At 42.9% G+C, this 20,998-nt stretch overlaps 1 long non-coding RNA gene across 15 annotated transcripts in view; it reads left to right on the top strand.

Annotated features, from left to right (window-relative positions):
- LOC130543888 (uncharacterized) overlaps window positions 1-20,998 on the top strand; it is a 310,572-nt gene that overhangs the window by 36,702 nt on the left and 252,872 nt on the right. For all 15 annotated transcript variants that reach the window (XR_008959623.1, XR_008959625.1, XR_008959619.1 and 12 more), the window contains one exon: window positions 14,893-15,037. This is a non-coding gene — a long non-coding RNA (uncharacterized LOC130543888). The remainder of the gene's footprint in view (window positions 1-14,892; window positions 15,038-20,998) is intronic.

Raw genomic sequence — 20,998 nt, 5'->3', positions numbered from 1 at the left:
TCCCAAATTTTGCTTCAAGCTCTGAGAAAAGGAGCACACAGGGGAAGCTTAGTGTGGCTGTGGATGGAAGCGAACGCTGTGGGAGCGATGAAAGGGGACTTGGTGCGCGGACGCCTGGTCTGATCTTGAGGCCTGAGTTTATGTTGCTGGAACTGGCGGGCCAAGAGGCCCTGAGACCAGCAGGTGCCGTCTGTATGGGGAAGAGCGGCTGTAGTCCCATTTCCGACGTGTTGGGCTAAAGGTATAGGTAACTTAAAAATCTGTTTGGTTTAAATTTTATTCAGATTCATGCTTTTGCATTAAAAAGGTGGATAAGAGTTTTTCAGACCTTATTTCAAATAGATTTACAACGAAATTTAAGGAAAAATGGAAATCGATGTACTGCAGGTTTGCAGCTCTTGGCATAAAACCAACTAGATAGCTTTTAGAAGTAAATAAAAATATTTTTATCAAAGTGCATTTTAAGTAAGTTATCTTTTCTATTCTGTGTCTCTTATAGTTTTATGTTTTATTTCGTGTGTTAATTAAGGCACCCATATCCGTTCTGTGATGTGGAAGTCGAGGCTAATTTTAACTTCAATAGGATTGGAGGGAAAAAGTGATGTGGTTTTTCTTTTTTCAAAAGTTGGTTCTCTTTACTCACTGTAAAGATTTTGTATTTAATTTGAAATTCCATATTATCGTAAGGTGGTCTTATCACTAAGGGTTAGTAATACTTGGATAAACATTTTCCAGTTTAATGTTTTTAGGGTTTTTATTTGTATAAAAATATAAAATACAGCATTTTCATTGTAACATTCAAGACAGTATTTGGGAAGCATGTTTAGAAGTTAAAAATGCCGTGTAATCCATGTATGAATAAGACCAAATAATTTATCTGCTTCTCTTAAAGTATTAGTGAATATTATTCCTGGGGGATGAAGTCCGTAATAAAGAATTTAATACGGATACTGGTATTTTAAAGAGTATATTCAAGTATCACGTTAACCTACTCAGGAAAGACTTTTACAAGGAAGAAACCTGCGCTGGGTGAAGACCTGAAGTATTATAGCAGACCTTCAGGCTGATTCGGCTCAGTGTTTGGCTTGGAACTTTCAGAGCCGCCAGGATGTGGGGGTGCTCGCGCCCGCCAGACCACGGTTTAGATCGCTGTCAGATCGCGTCTCATTTACCAAGTTGTCGGCATCATCTAGTAATTCTTGTCTAGGCTTTTAAACATTTCCCCTTCCTTCCTTCCCTTCTCTTCCCTTCCCTTCCTTCCCTTTCTTTCCTTCTTTTCCTTCCTTTCTTTGCTTTCTTTCTTGCTTTTTAGGTAATCTCTACACCCATCGTGGGGCTTGAACTCACTAACCCCAAGATCAGGAGAGTCGCCGACTGAGCCAGCGCCACTTTTAAACATTTCTAAAACATGTGACGCCAGACCTCAGATGTCAGACCAAACAAAACGCCTGTCACTTTATTACCTAATTAGGTATTTAGAGTAAAGATTTTGCTGAGTTAAATTCAAATTGTTGAATTTTAAAGGGCTTTGGGTATGGAAACTTCTGAAAACTGTAATTTCTCACCTGAGGACTGCACAGTATAATTGAGCATGACCAGTAACGAGTGCTCAGAGGCAGAGAGCTCTTTACTATTCTTGTTGAAGATTTTCGTCTCTCCCAGACTTGTTGGGACCCGTATGCACAATGCTGCCTCCGTGGTGTGACAGTCCTCTGTTAGCCCTGATCCTTAGCAATAAGGCTCTGATTTCACTAAGTCTAGGCTAGATTCATGTCTATGAATCCAGTAGCAATGGATATTAAATAGTTGGCTACTGGGTTTTTAAGAAATTCAAGGTGACTTTAGAAATATGAGCTTCAGAAGGAAAGAGAGACTGAGGTGCTTTTGCTCATCCCAAAGCAATTGATAGAAGCAGCTTATTTCCCAGTATGTTTACTGACTGGCAGAGCTCGTGAGGAGAGGCGTTTTTCACTGAGACGTCATTTCGATAGCGGTCAGGGTTGGGTAGGAGAGCAGAACCACGTGTATGAAAGAGGGGAAGAGGTAGGGACAGCATCAGGCTTAGATCATTGCATTTGCAGGCTGGAGCAGGCCGTCACCTCTGACGCATGGTCTTGTTTCTGGATTGTGCAAGAGGAGTTTTCTGACAACACTAAGGAGGTTGTCACCCTGTCCCCTTCTCAGGGCTGAGTACACCATCTCCCCAGGGGCACGCAGTGCTTATTGCTGTATTGGGATCAAGTGCCATTTAAAAAGTCCAGTCTCATTAAGTGTATGAGTTTCATGAGTCATTGAGTTTTATGGCTTCACAGGTAGGTGAAGCTGGTTACTCCCACCTAGTGAGATGGCCTTTGTCAGGAGCTAGGGAATTACAAAACAACTAATGTGTATATAATGCCGAAAGCACTCTGACAAGCTGATTTTGTCCCCATGGGAGTCCTACGCTGTAGGAACCATTGATGGCCCTATTTCTGAGATTGAAATTGAGGCAGAGAGTGCTTAAAAAAAACTTGTCCAAGGCCCTATAGCTTCTAGACTTTAGCCAGGCAGTCTGCTCTGGACGTTTTTGCCCTCAACCTTTGCTATTGCCTTTCAGCTAAATAGGGAGAAATAATGGTCAACAAGAGGTTTTAGCTGGACAAAGGAGAGGGAGAGGGTAGCTTTTGGTGTGGTTTATAGATTATTTTCTGGATAAAATGTAAAAATAATAGGAACGGTTTATTGGCTCTTGGTGGTAAAGGAGAATGAGAAATTAAAGATTTCTTTAAAAATTCAGGAGTGGGGGAGCCTGGGTGACTAACTCTACTAAGCGTCTGCCTTGGATTCAGGTCATGACCTCAGGGTCCTGGGATCCAGCCCTGCATCAGGCTCCCTGCTCAGCGGGGAGCCTGGTACTCTCTCTCCCTGCTCCTCTCCCCCAGCTTGTGTTCTTTCTCTCTCTCAAGTAAATTAAAAAAAAAAAAAAAATTCAGGAATGACCCCAGCTCTGTAAAGGTATCTGCTGGTTGTTTCTCTGTGGTTAGTTTGAATGTACTTCTCTGGGGTTCGTGATGATAGTAAGGCAGTGTGCTGGTGTGTCTGTGCCCAATGCTGAAAGTCACCACCCCAGAGGCAGTTTGAGGCCTGAGCTCGGTTGTTCAGCACCTGTCCCCCGTCTCTACTGCTCACCACGAGTGCTATTTGAGGGAACTGCAGTGAGCTCCTTCCCGGGGAAATTGGCAGTTTGACTTTCAGTGCCACTCACTCCCATCATTTCTCACCTGACTACTTAGCTTCCCACTCTTTTGCATTCCCAGGGTGATGCTTAGTTTTTTCTGGTTTTGATTTATTCGCCCTTGTCTCTGAGGCCTTTGTGTGGTTCAGATTTGAGTTGGGAGGCCAGATAGGAGTTCTGCCCACATCTCTGACTGACTGTGTTACCTTGGGCAGGTCACGGGAGATCTAGAACCCGTGGTTTCTTTATCTTCATTGCACCTGCGCCATGTACCTCACAGGGTTATGGGTGAGGGCCAAAAAAAAAAAAAAAAAGAAATTCCTGAAAGTGTCTTTTGAAGTATAAATGTATAGCATTATTAATGTTCCCAACCTCCCCAAGTTTCTTTGTCTACTCCCTGCTTTGATTGCATGCATAAGCTTTGGTCATGGTATCTTTTGCATTACTTGTTTACCTCTGTATCCTCAAAGGCCCTGTGTCTTACTGTCTTTGAATTTCCTAGCACTTGGCTCAAGACACGCTGGAATGGATACTGGCTCAGTAATGTTCAAATGAATGAGTAAAGAATGTCTGTCTAAGGGATGTTTCTGGTCATAGTTGTTTTTGTCGTTGTTCATCGTTTTTTCTGAATGAAGACTTCCTCCTTGTCTCTATGCTTCTTGAAGTTAGCCTTGTTAAAAATCTGCCCTTTCTTACTTTCTTGTGTTTCCTTTTGCAGGATGTTAAATTCCAGTATCTGTGGCCTCCTTCTTCAAGGGCTAGGCTTACTTTTAAATATTCATCTGATGAGTCTTGCTTTTAAACAATCAGATAAACAATCAGATAAATCAGTTCTTCCAGCTATTGACTTAGAGATAGAAAATATTTAATATTTATTGTTTGTGTATTCATTTAACAAATACGCTTTGAGTACCTTTTGGGTACCAAGCTCTGTTCCTGGGGCTAGGAACAGAGCAGTGAACAAATTGGATGAGATTCCTGGCCTTATGCAGCCTCCGGTCTAGTGGCGTGTCAGTCAGTGAAGAAGAAAATGAATACATAAGAGAATTTCAACGAATCTTAAGAGCTGTAGGAGGGAATCACATGAAGAGGGCTTCTAGACCAGTGAGCAGTCGTCATATTTATAAATAAAACTGAATATGTTACCGATGTCGTGCTCTTAGTTTCCCTTTGTATCAGGTTACCTGAAAGGTATCTAATGGTGTTGATGGTGAGTACTTGAAGCTCTAGCCCATCCATGCCTCATCCACAAGAAAGATACAGAATGGCTGAGGAGGAAGGTGGCTATTCCCTGGACTTTTGGTTTCATGAGAGCACCTCAGTCTGTATGAGTGCTCCTCAACCTTGACTAGAACCCTCTTTGTTCAGGTAGCTCTTTTTGAGTATCTCTGATGGACCAAGGGGGACCCAGGAAAGATAAGGGAGTCATCGATCACCCAGTAACTTCGCTGTGCCATCTTGCTGTGTGTCAGTGCACCCACATCCTCAGTGCCAGGGAAACTGCTTGCTTATGGCATTGTGTGTCCACATTCGTTCTCCACATTGTTTACAATGTACTCTGGATTATAAAGAAACAGTACAAATAAAATATGCCCAAGCCAACACCAGAGTATTTCATTAAGTACATAAGGACTTCCTAAAAAAATTTACTTTTACATGAGTAATTAAAGAGGAATAGACTTCTTCTGACAAAAAATTTTAACAGAAACTGGTAATAGTGACTTCCCCCCACCAAGAAAGAAACTAGGAGGGTAGGGCACAGAATTTGGGATCACAAATTAGCAAATGTTACAAATATAGCAAATAACAGGAAAATCATTCTCTTCCTGGACTAAGGCCTGTTAGGCCACCTCCTAAGTAAATATGTCTTTAATCTGTTCACTTTCTACTTAGTCCAGGTCACCTCTGCTGTCACCTGCATGGCCAGCATGCCTCCCTCTCCTCTTGATCCCCTTGTCTACTGTCCACGCAGCAACTAGGGTGATCTTTTAAAACACAACCATGCCACCAGCAGCCTCACATGCTTGAAATTCACACCTGGTGTCACCCTTTGCCTGTTTGCTAAGCTTCGGCCATACTGCCCTTCTTTAACTATCACTGTCCTGAGCACCCCACCCTCCTTCAAAGCTCAGGGCCTTTGCATATGCTGCCCCCTCCACCTAGGACACTCTCTGCCTCACTGAAGCAGGCTTCTCCTTTAGATCTCAGCTGAAATGTTTCTTCCTTGGAGAGAACTTCCCTGATTCCTCAATCCAAGTCTATCTTTAATTAATTATTCTCTCTCGCAGAACTCTGTTGTTTTCCTTCATGGCATGTATTCCAATTTGGTGTATCTGTATTTATTATCTGTCTTCTGCATTAGATTGTGAGGGCTATGGGGGCAGACGTCTTTACTGTGTTGTTTACAGCTGAAATACCAGAGCCACTTATTAGCACGTAATCATTTAGTACATATTTGTTACATGAATTAATGAATGAGCAAACTGCTTGGGAACTTGAGTTCAGGACTTTATATCTGCCTTACGCATACTGTAAACATGCTATGTTTCCGTTCCTCACTCCATTGGTGAAGATTTTGCTGTATCTCTCCTTAAACGTCGCAGTTGGAAAATGCTCCCATTATTCATGTGCTCCACAGATCTTACCAGCATGTTACTGATTTCTATGCCCAAGTAACTGATAAAAACACTGTACCTAACAAAGCCAAAAATGAAACATCAGGTCACAGACGGATGTCTCTCTAGGTTGAGAGCTGAATATCTCACTTCTGATCCCGGAGTTGATACTCCTTTGTGTCTTACTCTTCGCCAAATCAAGAGAACCTATGAAGTTTGTCACACAGCCAAATTGTCCACTGTGCCACCACCACGCTTAGCTCTCGATGTTCTCTAAACCTAGAGCCCTCTCACACACCGCACTGTGGCCTTCTGTAGCACGGATTCTCGGGGAGCTCCACTCAGGCTGCTGGAAATCACTGCTGCTCCTGTTAAGTGTACACATCTCCTGTTATCCCTTTACTGCACTAAGGTAGCTAGTAGTGAAAATGAGCAGGGGAAACTATAGGTTTCACTTTGCTAGGATTTTTATTTGCTCCTGTCTCATCTCTTTTAGATTCACTCTAATATCTTGCAAGTCGTATCATTCAAATAAATATTTACTGAGCATCTGCTGTGGACCATGCACTATTTGAATCCCCATAGATTTAGGGCGATCAACACAAACCCCCTCAGTCCTGTATAGTTACAGTATGATCAGGCTCACAGAGAATTAAAAAAAAAAATCATATCTAAAAACTGATGGAACATTATCTGATTTCAGTATCCTATTTCTTAAGTTGCTTTAAAATACCAATCTCATTAGGGTGCCTGGGTGGCTCAGTTGGCTGGGTGTCTGGTTCAGGTCATGATCTTGAGGTCCTGGGATTGAGCCCCATGTCAGATTCCCTGCTCAGCGGGGAGCCTACTTCTCCCTCTCCCTTTGCTCTTTCCCCCTGCTCGCGCTCTCTCTCTCTCAAGTAAATAAAAAATCTTAAAAAAAAAAATCAATCTCATCAAAACTTACACATCAGACTGGTTTTGTTCATATAAAGCTTTCATCTCCTCCAAAACTTGCCTGAGTCCATCCTCCTAGAACATACAAAATGATATTGATACACGTCCATTAATTCCACCAAGTCTGTAGCAATGTCTGATCTACTCTATGTTTATCTTTGATTCATATATCTTATCAAAAAGCAGTACCTGTGGGAATGCCTAGAACAAGTGTTGATGAGGATGAGGAGAAAGTGGAACCCGCATACATTGTAGGGAGGAATATAAAATGGTGCAGCCCTATGAGAAACAGTCTGATGGTTCCTCAAAAAGTTTAACATAGAATTACCATATTATCCAGCAATCCCACTTGTAGGTATACTCAAAAGACTTGAAAACATATGTTCATTCAAAAACTGTGTATAAATGTTCAGAGCAGCATTCTTTATGGCAGCCCCGAAGTAAAAACACCCAAACATCCATCAACTGATGAACTAATAAACCAAATATGGCATATCCGTTCAATGGAATATTATTGGGGCATAAAAAGGAATGTCGTACTGCATGCGTCAACATGGATGACCTTTGGAAACATTATTCTAAGTGAAATAAGCCAGACACAAAAGGATAACTATTGTGTGATTCCACTTACCCGAAATATCTAAAATAGGCAAATTCGTGAAGACAGAAAGTAGATTAGATGTTACCAGGGGCGGGGGGAAGAGGGAAATGGGGAGCTATTGCTTAATGGTTACAGAGTTTCTGTTTCAGTTGATGAAAAAGTTTTGGACAGAGGAGTGATGGCCGCACAATGATGTGAATGTAATTGAGGGCACTGAAGTGCACACTTAAAATTGGCTAAAATGGCAGCTTTTATGTTATATTTTACCACAATAAAAAAATAGAGGAAACAAGCAATAAAAGGAATGAATTACTGACAACGTAAGCAATCAACATACTGATGAAGGATATTCTCAAATACACTGTACTCAGCAAAAGAAGTCCGATACAAAGGAGTACATACTGTACGATCCCTACTGGCCCTTCCCAGAAAAAGTATGCAACTCCTGGCACGCTGAATCCAGACACCTCCCCGCAAAAAAAGACAAATATAATCTGTAGTCACGGAGAGTACATCAGGGCTTGCCTACGGCTTCAGAGAGTAGGTAGCTACAAAAGGGGAAAAGGGAACCCTTGGGGTGACAGAATCCTTGACTGCGGCACTAGTTATAAGGATGTATAAATTCGTAAAAAACTAAAAAAGTCTGCTAAATTTGTATTTTGTTGTATATAAATTATATCTCAATAAAATTAACCAAAAAAACCCACCACTCTTTTAGAAGCAATAAGGCATGACAAAAGTATGTAAATAACTTTAACGAAAACAGATCTTAAAAAATTATTACAAGGGTAGTAGTGATACCTAGTCCTGGGATCAAGTCCCCCATCCGGCTTCTTGCTCAGCGGGTGTCTGTTTCCCCCTCTCCCCCTGCCCCTCCCCCTGCTTCTGTGTATGCTCTCTCTCTCAAATAAATAAATAAAATCTTTAAAAAAATCACTACAAAAAATGAACACTTTTGGTTTGCAACAACAGAAGGACCAAATGTGTTTCTCTACTATCCACCTTGGGGCAAATTTTTAAAAAAATTTCCTTTCGAAGGATAAAAATATTAAAATTCTGAAGTTCATAGATATTACACAGTAGGTCTGTCAGCAATCCAAAGATAAGTGACCCAACTACTTTTAGGGCCAACATACATGTAGCAAAAACATTTTGGCGCTATTGGTATAACTACAAAATCAAGAACTTAACCCTCTTCAAACATAAGAAAATACGTAATTCCCAATGAAAAACGTAAGCATGTCTTCTATCTTCCCTTTCATCAAGTAGTTAAACAGAGATCATGGAAAAGTCTGATTTATTAGAATTCAGTTAAATATTCCTATTATCAGCAAATACTATTTTAAGGAATAGCTGAAACTCCTGTATGATTCATAGATCTGCAGGTATACAAAAGACGTGTGAAATAATTTTATAAAAATACACACATGGGGGCACCTGGGTGGCTCAGGCGGTGAAGCGTCTGCCTTCAGCTCAGGTCAATCCCGGAGTCCCAGGATTGAGTCCCACACTGGGCTCCCTGCTCAGTGGGGAGTCTGTTTCTCACTCACCCTCGGCCCCTCCTCCCTACTTGTGTTTTCTTTCTCAAATGAAAAAAAATCCTAAAAATAAAAAAACACACACACACATATGCTGGGGCCCCTGGGTGTCTCAGTTGGTTAAGTGTCTGCCTTTGGCTCAGGTCATGATATTAGGGTCCTGGGATCAAGCCCCATGTTGGGCTCCCAATTCAGTGGGAGTCTGCTTCTCTCTCTCCCTCTCCCTCTGCCCCTACCCTCTGCTCGTGTTCTCTATCAAATGAATAAAATCTTTAAAAAAAAATAAAAAAAAAATACACACATGCTTTCAGATTTAGATTTATCTATAGTAAAAATTGTACTGTTTTGTGTTCCCACCTCAGGCTGGGAGCCCAAGATAATTTTTCTAAAACCTCACTTAAACTATTAGCAGTTCTACATATAGAAAGTGGACAATTATTTCAATTTGCTGAATACAGCACCTAACCTTGAGGTCGTGGAATGAACAAGGCAGAGTCCCTCCTCTAGACCCAGTGACTATCATCTTCCTGGGAACAATGATTCTTGAAAGGTCCTGTGGGTCATGGGCCTATCAGCCCTCACATCAATCAGATAGATTGGCCTGTCCCCGCTTGGCTGTGTCAGAGACTGGCCAACCTCCTCAGGCCGAGTCTTCCAGGCCGCTGAGTCACCTGAGCAGACGGGTTTGTTAGTGGAAGGTGCCTGTGCGGCAAAAAGCTGCAAAAGGTGCTCTGCCAAACTAAAACCTAGAAAAAGGAGTGATTTTATAACTTTTTTTTTAAAGATTTTATTTATTAATTTGACAGAGATAGAGACAGCCAGCGAGAGAGGGAACACAAGCAGGGGGAGTGGGAGAGGAAGAAGCAGGCTCATAGCGGAGGAGCCTGATGTGGGGCCCGATCCCACAACACTGGGATCACGCCCTGAGCCGAAGGCAGACGCTTAACCGCTGTGCCACCCAGGCGCCCCTGATTTTATAACTTTTAAGTTTGCCTCTGAACCCCCCAAAAGTGGTAACTTAAGATTTGAGTGAAACAGAGAGCTGCATGGACTGAAGGTCTGAAGAGCCAGTCGTAAGGCCGGGGCGGCCAGCTCCTGCTGGACGAGTCTGTGTCTCTTTGGGCTTGTCTCCTCATGTGTTACATAACCTCCAAAGTGCCTGGTTGTCTGAGTGCAGCATGGGGTCGTATTTTAGAGCCTGCGTGCCTTGGCATTCTGGCATCTCTGCTGCCCGTCCCACCACTGTCTCCTAATTTTTAAATGAAGTAACTGTTCTGAAAGAACAACAGACAGGAAATCTAGGAAATCTGTGTTCAAGGTGAGGCTTTGCTCCAATATGCTGTAAGTTCAGACAAGTCCCTGAACTTGATCTATAATTTCTTTTGGCTCAGTCTCATTTGCAAAATGACCTAACTGTTCGACCAGGCACTCTCTAATGTTCAAAACAAAACTCACCTTTCCCCAAACACTCTTCCTCCTGATCTCTGATGCTGTATCTGAGAGAGAATCCCCTCAAGATCCTCTGTGATTCCTCCTTCATTCATTATCCATCCCATCTCCACCCCTGTTCTAACAGTTACAAGTCCTGTTTGCCTCATCTCTGAAACCCAGACACTGATTTCTGGGCCCAGCGACCAGACACAGTTTGGACCATACGCAGCTCTCACAGTAGGTCTGTCAAAGAGCGATCATAAGCACCCCTGCCACTGTTCTTTCTTATCTCCAATCTATTCCATGTAGTGCTGCCATCACCACCCTCAAAACGTAAAAAACTGTCCTGTCACTTCCCTGTCTAAAATCCTTTACCAACTTCCAAATGCCTTATACATGAATACACAACTCTCCTAGGCCTAGAACCCACCTTTGTAGCCTCTGCACACACATCAGTCCCCCCTTCCTATGTGACCATGAGTCTCTGCACGGCTGTATCCTTCAGCTGCATTGCCTATCTTCCTTCTCAGAGTGGGGACCTCATCCTTCCAGGCGTGGCCCCAACGCCCCCTCCTCTACCCCAGCTCCTACCAGCATTTCTCCTTATGCTCCTGTGTACACCTCTCTAGTGTCCTCACACTGCATTCTAATACTCACATTTCGTGCCCAGCAGAACATGCCCGGTATCCACGCAATGGCTGCCCTGTGTTAGGGAAAGTAGTCAAGGATGGAATTTAAAGTGCAAGTTTGAAACCAGACTGCCATGGTTTAAATCCTAGTTTCACTTCCCACTGGCTATGGCCAAGATACTTAATCTCCCCAAGCCTCTGGATACATGGCTGGAAGAAATGGTTTAAATCTCAAAGTGTTCTTATAAGAACAACGGATAACATAGGCCACGTGCTTAGCACCCTTTTGAGGTAGTAAGAGAAAAATAAGAATAATGGTAATAAGTAGTAGTGAGTAAGGGACAGGCAGGGCTAGGTAGGGAGAGAGAGGTAGGGGGCTACGGGATCAAGCTCATACAAATCTCAAAAATTCAGAGATATAAGGAAACCAGAGCTAAGGGAACAAACCAGACCATCCTGTCCCAGGTGTGGGAGCTGGGGTCTTATTATGACAGCTACCTGTGACCAACAAAGAATTACAGGACGCTAAAAAGGAAGCAAGCCACTGACGATGTTATCACTAGTCCTTACTCAAGGGTGCTATCAACAGAGAAGTAAAGATTTAAGTTCCCTGGTTAGCTTTCTATAAAAGACCAACCCTAAAAGCCCACAAGGGTAAACCTGTCAGGACCCCTCCCCCTCCCGAGAGCTTCTTCTCTTTCATCACTTACTGAACCTCTATCGGTTTACTCTCCTTTGTCTGAGAGATTCAGTCTTCGACTAGGTGAGACAAGAACCTCGCTGGTCTCCCACTTCAATAGCAGCGGCAGTGGTAGACAGAAAATTAATAGCAAAGACTGACGTCGCTGCTACTTGTATGTCAGGCATTGTCCAGAGAAGCTGACATATATATATACCACTCCTAGGGCCCTCGCGACAGGAAGAGTTGAGTACTATTATTATACTCTTTCCCATTTCTGCAGAAGAAACGGACAGCACAGAGAGTCTGAGTAACTGCCCCGAGGTCACAAGTAGGCTCCATGCTCAAAATGGGGCTTGAACTCAGGACCCTAAGATCAAGAGTTGCAGGTTCTGACCACTAAGCCAGTCAGGCACCCCAACCACTGAACAGACAACTTATCCAAGGTTACTCAGCTTCTAAAGTGGCAGACTTTGTATGTAAGCTTTCAACCCCACAGAAGCTCCTTTGATTTTAGAAGAGTCGTTTTAAAACATTTGGAAAATAGCTCTAATGGTGAAGTCTACAAAGGGGGGGAAATACCCAGATTCACACGAATTCACACAGCCATAATTTACCTATATGATTATGGAAATTTTCATAACCATATAGAATCAAAGGTGGAAATTACTGCTATAGAAACAGTTTGTTTTACTTGGTTACCTTTTAAAAAGCAACATTTCTAAAAAGAAAATATGACTGCATTCTAGCTAACCCCAGAAACTATGTTCCTCTTTTGCAAATAAAGATACAATAGCTGTGTAATCTGAATTGAGTGACATTTCCTTTTCAGCTCTACAGTCAGGGATAATTTAGCTAAGTTTTATTAAATACACAGATCTATAGTGGACTGTGCTACAGAACTGTATTCCAAAAATCACCAGTATCCACAACCTTCCTCATATACCTTTTTAATTTCAGAATCTCGGCCTGAGCTTCTTTTCCTTACCTGTACAATGGGGCCAACAGTACACACTTCTAAGGGGCTGTGGTGATTGATTACTCTTTAAGCAAATATTCATGAAGTGCTTACTCTATGCTGCATATTGTTCTAGACACTGAAAATAAAGTAGTGAACAAAGTACTTGTTCTCAAGTCTACGTTCCAGCGTGGGATACAGATATACTGATGATAAATATATTAGTGAAAAGTGCTAAGGAGAATAAGCCAAGGCAGGTAAATAGAGTGATGATGAGAGGACCTGAGGGTTTTGTTAGTGTTCAGAGAAGGCACAGACCTGCAGTGTGGAGCGAGTAAGGCATGTGGAAACGGGGCCATAGGTTGGGTAGAGAATTACAGGCAGCAGGAATGTAAGTACAAAGGCCCCAAGGAGGGGAATGGGTGGCTCACACACGTGCCACCCACACCTCTCCTTGGGGTCCCCGCATCAGCAAGGAGGCAGTGACACTGGAGCAGAGTAAGGGAGGGAGACCCTGGTGGCTGAGATCAGAGTGAGGGCTGGAGGCCATGTCAGGTAGGACCCTTGTAGGCCCTCTCACAAGTTTTCTGTTTTATTTTCAGTGAGATGGGAAACCATACAGGTATTTTGAGCAAACAAGTGACAGGATTGGAGCTACGTCTTTAAAAAGAACTTTCCGACGGCTGAGTTAAGTAGACAAAAGTTGACAATGGTGGAGGCAGGAGACCACTTATGCTATTAAAATAATCCAGGTGAGAGAAGATGGCAGCTTGGGCCAGGGTGTGGATGGAGGCGGTGGTGAGAAGTGGTTGTGTCCTGGATAGATTTTGAAAGGAGTGCTAATACAGACATAAGAAGAGAGGATTCAAGGATGATCCCAGGGTTTTGACCTACGGAAATGTCAATATAAGGTTGCCGTTCCTGAGGTGAGGAAGGTTACACGTGGAGTTGGGGGAGGGAAAAGAGTTGGGAGCTCAGTTTTGAACATAGGAACTTTAGGTGCCTACAGGATATTAGAGTGGATGAGTAGACCATTAGATAGAGGAGCCTGGGGTTCAAGGAAAGGGTATGGACTAGAGATACAAATGTGGGTGTCACCAGTGTAGCATGGTATTTAAAGACCATACAGAAAGTCAATGTGGAATATCGGGAGCAAGAATTTCCTGTCCCCTTCTAGGTCCGTCAAGCTGTACTAAGAATCAAATTGATATGAGACAGATTAACAGGAGAAAATCAAATTTAGTTTCCTACATACAGGGAATCCACACTGACATGGAAATTCCAAAGATAGGCAAAATAAGGTGTGTGTGTGTGTATCCATCCTGAACTAAAGAGAATCAGGTGGGGGTCTGGGACTTTGACAAAGGGAAAGAATGCAAGTCACAGGGCAAGAAGAGCGAATGTTTGGTAATTAGATGCTTGCCTTGCCATATAGATGGGTCACTTGGATAAGACTTATTTCTGGTAATAACCATTATTAAATTGGGGAAAGACCCCAATTTAGATTCTTCTATTAGTCAAGGAAGGGGCAAAAAGTTTCTTTCATAGGGAGGAAGTCCATAGGGTCTTGTTGCCTTTAGGTCAAAATAATCTTCAAGCCAAAGTGGCCCACCTTGGAGCAGCCTGGCCCTTGGCCCCTATAGGACCAAGAGTTGAGGACTGTACGGGTAAGGCCCAATGCCAGCCAGACTCAATAACCCTCACATTTCTCTCTTCTCAACAGCCCTCCCTTCCTTGTTTTTTTTTTTTTTTTTTTTATTCAATTAAAGAGGATTTTGTGAGTGATAGGGTCAGTTTTTTTTTTTTTTAACTTCGGTTTCTAGATTCCTAATCTCCAGTATGTGCATAACAGTTTAAAGAATTCACCATTTAAATTCTAAAATTGTATTTGAAGCTATCCACACAAATATGAATGCCAGTTGTGATATTTTTTGTAACACTGTCAATGAAATTCTTTTGCAATTTAGAACTATCATTACAAAGCTAATAGAAGGAGCTATGAAATTTCTAAAGGCATTTCTAATTGATCTTAAATTTATCAATTGCCAATAGTTTTCAACTTACAGAAATGTTGAAATTTTGAATGTTGAAAGTTCACTTTGTGATAAGTAAGCCAATCTCTCGGTTGTAGATCCTTTCCAAGAAATATTAAAGAATGCCAAAGCTGTAACACTAAATTTGTGAAACAACTCTTTTCTTTGTAAGATGAGTTGAATTAGTTCTTATCTTGGGTTCCACAAGTGTAAATTTATCTTTGAAACAGATTTTTTCCTTTTTTATTTTTTTTAAAGATTCTTCAGTGATCTGCACACCCGACCTAGGACTGGCACCTACAAAGCCAGATCAAGAGTCCTGTGCTCCACCAGCCAGGCGCACCTCCACCAGCGACTACTAACTGCTTTACACAAATCTAAAGTCATATACAGATTTTAAGAAGTAAGTTGTTTAATGAGTTCAGTTTTCATAAATTCAGCCCAATATTTTAAAATTAAATTATCTATATGCTTGTGTTAAAAAAAAAGTACCCGAGAGCGTATTTTTTAAATTAAAATCTTGTGGAAAATAGTTATGAATCATGAGAATGGTGATTTGTTACCGTTTGCTCTTTGTTTTCATAAGCCATTACAGAAACCTTTCCGAGGGGTTCATTCATACTGGCTTCCCAGCATTAGGGAAAAATCACAATCTGGGGCGGGAGAGGTGGGAGCCCGCTTTCCTCTGCGGCTCGGGCTCGCTGGGTGCTTTCCGGCCGGCGTCCTCCCACGTTCGGCCACTGATTTGGGGCAGGACCGGCTGCGTTGGTTCCTGGCGCTGAGCACCCAGGCAAAGGCGGCCCTCTCACCCGCGGCGACCGAGCTCAGACCTCTCAAGGGCACCACCGGTCGCTCGCCCGAAAGCGACTGTGACTCCCCGCAAGGCTTCGCCCGCCCTACTCCAAAATGGGGGCAGGTCGGCGCCGGGGACGCTGGGCGCGCTCCCGGCGGAAGCATGGAGGGGGCGGGGCCGGTGGGAGCCTGGCGCTGATTGGCAGGCGCGGCCGACCTGATCCCAGGCGCGGGTCCGTAGAGCCGGGCGGCGCGGCCTGGGGCTGGGATGTGAGGGGCTGCGGGCTCCGGGCGGCAGCTGCTCCTGCGAGTCTCGGCGACTGCAGCGCAGGCGGGCGGGCGAGGTCAGCGGACGCCGTCGGCGGCTGGCCCTGTCGGCCGCGGGATGAGGAAGCGGACGGAGCCCGTCGCCTTGGAGCATGAGCGCTGCACCGCCTCGGGCTCGTCCTCGTCCGGCTCAGCCGCCGCAGCGCTGGACGCCGACTGCCGCCTGAAGCAGAACCTGCGGTGGCGGGCAAGGGGCCGGCAGAGCCGCGCTGCGCCGCGGACGCGGGCATGAAGCGGGCGCTGGGCAGGGGAGGCAGGGCGCAGGGGCGGGGCCCCCTACCTGGCCCGCAGGCAGCTCTTAAGCCCCCCGCCCCTCCGTACGTTTCTTGCCTGCAGGAGCGCCCCACGTCTACCCTGCATTCTCACGTGTCCTCTTTCCCTCGCCTGGCCCGCCAGTGCGGCCCGCGGGCATCCTTTCCCCAGATAGCTGCTTGCCGGAGGGCCCCCGACTGTCCCCTTCCCTCCCCTGGTGCCCTTTTCTGGCCCTCCGCGGAGCCGAGCCCCGTGCCCTTACCCTCCCCAGGTGAGCCAGTGGTACCCCGTCCTCGACCGGCTGGACCAGCGTCTTTCCCAGGGGCTGGGAGCAGTGGGCAATCACGACCCCACGTTGGAGAGTAGAGGAGGGCGTGGGGGGGCGTCCCTTGTGAGGCTCCTGGACGCTTCTCACGTAAGAGGTGGGACGTGGAAGGGCAGGCTCCAGAGCCAGAGAGCATTGGGATTCTTGGCCTCAGATCTGCATAGAACTCAAAACTGAGCGCCCCTCTTGCTGGGCTGGCGTGTGCGGAAGCTTACCTTTTCCTGATTTCTCACTTTGGTAATTTTTTCTCGGTTAACTAGTTGTCAGAAGTGGCATTCTCTGCTGGACCTTTGGGGGAAGGTTCAGTGGTGTGATGTGGCCAGGGGTACACCGCATGGTCAGCTGTTGGAGGGAAACCTGTCGTTGCTTGTGCAGATGGCTAATGGTGCTTGAAATTGGATTACACTGAGTTGTCTCCTTAGGAATCTCTGTAGAATCTGGAAGTCTTAGTTTTTTTTGCGTTGTCTGAATAGGAAATGAATGCATCCAGGTAAAGCTGATTTCAGAATTAAGATAGTGTATTTCACAGGGACAGATCTCTCCATATGCTAGCTTTGTAATTAATCTGGCTGTTCACAGAACGTATCATTCATGGTAAGTTTGAAGTCTGGGTGTTTCACGGTTTTGAACAGGTTAGTATGTAATGTTCTCAGGTGTTGTTGCAGAGTCGTTTCTTTTGGGGTCAACTGGAATGCCCTTAATTGACACTGGCCACTTCAGTGTCAAATATTTATTAAAATAGCCTCTAAAAATATCAATATCATTGCCTAAAAGATCATGAAATTGAAATTGAAAATATTTGGATAAATAATATTTATCCAAATAAATAAATATTTATCCAAATAGACACTTCAACATTTCAACCTCATTGCTTAAAAGGTTATGAAATTAAACTATAGTCTTCTCTAAGTCAGTGGTTCGCATTCTTGCCAGAAGGGCAGGGACTGACAGTATTTTTTTTTTTCTATAAAATTATCTAGTAACTGGTCAATATCTTTTGTGAAACTAATTCTAGCTTGAATGTACTTTTGTAAACAGGTTTGGCATTACACCTAGATAAGTTTGGGAATTCTTCCTTTGAAGAAATGAAATTATTAGGCACAATAGTGTTTGGGGAAACAGTGCTGGCCTGGCACCTTCCTCGAAAGATGTATTGTATTTCAAAGATACGTTTATTTTCATTTTTGTATCAGGACAAAGAAAGACATTCAAGAGGTGCTCATATCCTTTGGAGGAACGAAAGACTGTTAGGGAATAAAAAGAGAAGCAGAGGGCAGGAAAGCCAAATGTATGTGTTACTCCGTGGTTTCCTTCCCTATTTCTTGGAATGTTCTCCTGGTCATTCTTCTCCTTTGTTTTCTTCTTCACCCAGGTCTCTGCCCAACTGTCACATCCTCAGAGAGGCCCATCCAAAATAGACTTCTTGCCACTCCCAACACCCTTATTCTGTTTGCTTTTTTCATCACACTTATCTCCCTTGACCTTGCAATTGTCCGTGTACTTAATTGGCTTTATTGGTTCTCTCCTCCCCTACAATAATGGAACCCTATGAGAGCAGGGGCCTTGTTTCCTCCACTTTTCTGTCTCTAGTGTATGGCCATAGTAGGTGGCGGAAAATACTTATTGAATTAGTATCTCTAGAATAAATTCCTAAGAAGTGAAATTGCTGGGCCACGGAGTGTGTGTTTATAATTTTGAAAGGTGAGGCCAAGGAGTCCTCCAAAGTACTGATGGATACTTTTTCCCCGGCAGGTCAGTTACTTCCTTTCCCCCAAATACTGAATATCACCAAATATTTGGATCTTTTCTCTATTTGATTGATGAAAATGACATCTGATTTGTAGCTTTAATTTGCATTTCTAATTGTTAGGTGGCAATTTTTGTGTGTTTTTATAAGCCTATTGTGTACCTTTGAGTCTCTCAGTACGTGCCTTTGTTTGGGTCCTATTGTGCACATTTTCAAATACACAAAAGTAGGGAAGAGAATATAATGAACCTGGATGTATCCATCACGTCTTTTTAAACAGTTTGCCATGTGTTGCCAATCTTGAATCATTTGTCCCTCTTCCCTCCATTTCTTTGTAGGGTGGGGGACTAGAATGTTTTAAAACAAATGATTTTATTCGTAACTACTTCAGAGTATAACTTGGGAACTGGAACAAATAGAGACTTTTGAAATATATATAACCTCATTGCTATATTTATCAAAACTTTTTTATATTTATCAAAATTAACAATTTATTGCCTAGTACTAATTTAATGTAATATCCAATCTACATACACATTTCTCCAGTTGTCTCAGAAATGTCTTTAAAAGGTTTGTGTAAAAATCCTGTACATTTCTTAAATTTATTCCTAGTTGATCTTTTTTGTTGTTGAAAATAGGACCCTTTCTTATATTCCATATTTTTATTATTGTACTTTACTAATTTTTATTTTATTTATTTATTAGAGAGAGAGGAGCACAAGTAGAGGGAGTGGTAGGCAGAGGGGGAGGAAGAAGCAGGCTTCCTGCCGAGCAGGGAGCCCCATGCGATATGGGGCTTGATCCTAGGATCCTGGGATCATGACCTAAGCCCAAGGCAGATGCTTAGCCGACTGAGCCACCCAGGTGCCCCTGTACTTACTGATTTCTCAAGCAGTAACTTATGTCATCATATTGTTTCTAGTAGTTTTTGCAGTTGGTTCTCTTGGATTTTCAGGTATAATATCATATCAGTTACAAATAATAAGAATTTCATTCCATGTTTTTTACTTTTTATGTCTCTTGTTTCTCTTTTTTGGTTGCTTTGTATTTCCAGGACGAGATCAAATACTAAGTGAGAATGACAGTGGGTACGTTGTCTTGTTCCTTCACTGAGAATGCTTTTAGTGTTTCTGCCACACTAGTTATTTTACTAAGGGCTGTGTTGTTGCTCTTTGTTTTTTTAATCAAAAATGGTTGTTGAATTTTATTAAATACTGTTTTAGCATCTGTGAAATTATACAGATGTTCTTCCTTGACCTGTTCATATGAATAATAGTAACAGATTTTATGTTATTGAATCATGGTCATATTATTGAATCATCAGTGAAAACTCAGTGTGTAGCCAGATTCTAGTAATATTTTACTGAGTCATTTTACATTGTGATTTGTGAAACCAGTTTGTAATTTTGTTTTTAATGTAATCTTTATCAAGTTGTTTTAGTGCTTTCCTTAGCTTTATTAAAAGCTTTCTCTGCTTTAGCCAGTTTAAATACTCTTGAAATGATCTGTTTCCTTAAATTTGGTGGAATTCCCCAGTAAAACTACCTAAGCTTGGTGCTTTTGGGGCGCCTGGGTGGCTCAGTTCTTAAACCTCTGCCTTCGGCTCAGGGCGTGATCCCAGCGTTCTGGGATCAAGCCCCACATCAGGCTTCTCCGCTAGGAGCCTGCTTCTTCCTCTCCCACTCCCCCTGCTTGTGTTCCCTCTCTTGCTGGCTGTCTCTCTATGTCAAATTAATAAATAAAATCTTTAAAAAAAAAAAGCTTAGTGCTTTTTTAGATTTGCTATCATTTTCTGGTTTAGTTTTGGTGATTTATACATTCATAGAAAATCATCTGTTTTATCCAGCTTTTTCCTATGTATCTGGGGCTGTTATCCCTGTCCTGTTCCCTGATTTTGTGTGCTTACGTTTTTTTCCTTTCTCCCCCTTTTATTTATTTATTTATTTATTTTTTAATAAAGAATTTTCTCTTTTTTTCTTTTTTTTTTTCTTTTCTATTATATTATGTTAGTCACCATACAGTACATCCCTGGTTTCTGATGTAAAGTTTGATGATTCATTAGTTGCGTATAACACCCAGTGCACCATGCAATACGTGCCCTCCTTACTACCCATCACCAGTCTATCCCATTCCCCCAACCCCCTCCCCTCTGAAGCCCTCATTTGTTTCTCAGAGTCCATAGTCTCTCATGCTTCATTGCCCCTTCTGATTACCCCCCCTTTCTTTATCCCTTTCTTCCCCTACCGATCTTCCTAGTTCTTATGTTCCATAGATGAGAGAAATCATATGATAATTGTCTTTTTCTGCTTGACTTATTTCACTTAGCATTATCTCCTCCAGTGCCGTCCATGTTGCAGCAAACGTTGAGAATTCGTTCTTTCTGATAGCTGAGTAATATTCCATTGTACATATGGACCACAACTTCTTAATCCAGTCATCTGTTGAAGGGCATCTCGGCTCCTTCCACAATTTAGCTATTGTGGACAATGCTGCTATGAACATTGGGGTGCATATGGCCCTTCTCTTCACTACGTCTGTATCTTTGGGGTAAATACCCAGTAGTGCAATGGCTGGATCATAGGGTAGCTCAATTTTTAACTTTTTAAGGGACCTCCACACTGTTTTCCAGAGTGGCTATACCAACTTGCATTCCCACCAACAATGTAGGAGGGAACCCCTTTCTCTACATCCTCTTCAACCTTTGGTGTTTCCTTCCTTGTCCGTTTTTGCCATTCTAACTGGCACAAGGTGGTATCTCAGTGTGGTTTTGATTGGAATTTCCGTGATGGCTAATGATTTTGAACATTTTTTCATGTGTCTTAGCCATTTGTATGTCTTCATTGGAAAAGTGTTCATATCTTCTGCCCATTTTAGGATTTGTTTATTTTTTTCTCGTGTATTGAGTTTGAGAAGTTCTTTGT

Source organism: Ursus arctos, unplaced genomic scaffold (assembly GCF_023065955.2).
Source record: "Ursus arctos isolate Adak ecotype North America unplaced genomic scaffold, UrsArc2.0 scaffold_16, whole genome shotgun sequence".
Classification (NCBI taxonomy): Eukaryota; Metazoa; Chordata; class Mammalia; order Carnivora; family Ursidae; genus Ursus; species Ursus arctos.
Note: the sequence above shows the minus strand (reverse complement) of the source record. Positions and strands in the feature narration are given on the sequence as shown.